Source organism: Piliocolobus tephrosceles, chromosome 4, assembly GCF_002776525.5.
Source record: "Piliocolobus tephrosceles isolate RC106 chromosome 4, ASM277652v3, whole genome shotgun sequence".
Taxonomy (NCBI): domain Eukaryota; kingdom Metazoa; phylum Chordata; class Mammalia; order Primates; family Cercopithecidae; genus Piliocolobus; species Piliocolobus tephrosceles.
The window spans coordinates 377,057-379,229 of NC_045437.1; positions in this window are offsets into that span (position 1 = coordinate 377,057).

A 2,173-nucleotide genomic window follows, 5' to 3' on the forward strand; every position below is an offset into this window, starting at 1 on the left:
TTTGGTAACTGGGTGTCCAGGGAGGAGCGAACGGGAGTGGCCAAGCTTTGCCTGGACTCAGCTTCTGACTCTGCAGCCAGGAGTCAGATGCAGGCCCAAGGATCCAGGGGAGTTGTTCAGCACCTGGAATCATGCACTGCGCTGTGGGCTGCGCGACGCTTCTGGCTTGTTCTCCCAGGCACAGACAGGCACTTGGAAGGCAGCTTTGCTCCTCTGGTCACCCGGAGACCTCCCAGCAGTGCAGATGGGACAAACTGGGGGCCTGTGGGAACACCACTCATGCCTGGAAGTCCAGGCCCCGGCCTGCTCGGATGAACGTCAGGATGGTGGCTGCAGCAGGGAACCAGGGCTGGCCTTGGATCTGTCCAGCAGGGTCACTGACCGGGCAGGCTTTGCTGCATAGAGGATGGCTGCATTTTGCGCTCAGAGTTGGTTGAAATGGCTGCGAAGTGTGGACAGTGACCACTGAATCCCCAAAGTCACTGCACTTGATCTGATCCAAATACCAGTGACTGCAGTTAGGGTCGAGAGCTTCTCCGAAGCAGGGGTCATGGAGGCTTTTGTGTGGCTGAGGCTTCCCTTTTTCACAACAGTAAGAAGCTATTAATGGGACATTGTGGCCTTTTCCCACCAGGGACTCAATGTGCAATATTCAGTCAACATAAAACTCTTAAGAACTCCTCCTTACTGGTGACTGTCAACACTGGATCTAAGATGTGAGTAGTCTTAATTTTCCTGAGCAAGGAGCTGCGAGTCTGGCTTTAGAAAAGCCCCTAGGAGGCCGGGCGCGGTGGCTCAAGCCTGTAATCCCAGCACTTTGGGAGGCCGAGACGGGCGGATCACAAGGTCAGGAGATCGAGACCATCTTGGCTAACCCAGTGAAACCCCGTCTCTACTAAAAAAAAAAAAAAAAAAAAAAAAAAACTAGCCAGGCGAGGTGGCAGGCACCTGTAGTCCCAGCTACTCGGGAGGCTGAGGCAGGAGAATGGCATAAACCCGGGAGGCGGAGCTTGCAGTGAGCTGAGATCCGGCCACTGCACTCCAGTCTGGGTGACAGACTCTGTCTCAAAAAAAAAAAAAAAAAAAAGCCCCTAGGAGTGTCCCACCTCCACCGTGCAGGCAGGTTTCAGGTGGGTTGGACCCTGTGGGACTTGCCCTTTGTGGGATGGATGGACTCGGAGGCCCTCCCGGGCTGGGCACCCGCGGCCTCCGCCCACTCAATGGACTGTACCTCTCAGAACTCAGGCTCGATGATCTCCCTGCAGAGGACCAGAAGCTCTGTCCAAGGCCTCGCCCTGGGATGCTGGAAGGGGTGGGAAGGGTCCGGGTTCCAGGACAGGCCCAGGGGTCTCAGCAGGTCCTCCTTGGAGGGCCTGAGCCTGGTGAGGGGGACGGTGCCCTGGGCCCCTCCATGCCCCCTTGGTTCGCCCTGCTTTGTTAAGGGGACCAGAGCAGCTGCTGGGCCCCACAGTCCACTTAAGGAACGGCTGTGATTCTTGGAAAGCGCCGCCCGCCAGGCCACCTCTCACCCAGCCAGGGCCCCCGGGGCGACCTCCGGGCCAGGTGCGACAGCTCAGGCCAGAGACCTCGTCTGTGGGGGACGGGCAGTGCCCGGGGCCGCCACCCTGAGACCAGATGCGGGCGGGACGGAACCTGGAGGGGGAACGAGGCAGGTGCTGGCTCTAGGAGTCTAAATCCCCAAGCGCTGAGTAGACGGAAGACGTTCCTGCCACTTTACTTGCAGCTCAAAGACCTGGCGAGGGCCTGGAAACGGCGCTCGGCCAGGGTCGCTTGCGGGGCCGGGCCTGCAGCCGCTGCAGGTCTGGCCCTGAGTCCTGGCGCTCGGGAGGTCCCTGAGTCGGTCCCTGGGGAGAGGTGCGGGGCTCGGGGGTCGGGGCCCGGAGCATTGGACTGGTTTCACGCAAATCCGTTTTGGGCGAACCTCGGTTTCCCGGCAGCGGTGGGAAAGGGCGCGAGCGGCCAGCTGTGGCGCGTGGGCCCTTCCCGCCGGCGGCTTCACAGCGGCGTCTCCTCCTGCTCCAGCGCGTGCGGCGGTGCGTGGCACGAGGGCGGCAGCGACGCCAGCTTCAGCAGGGCGGGGCGGCGGCGCGCGCGGGGCCGCTGGAACGAGCGCCGGCTGTGCACGCGGCGCGCCGCCGCCGAACGCGCGTGC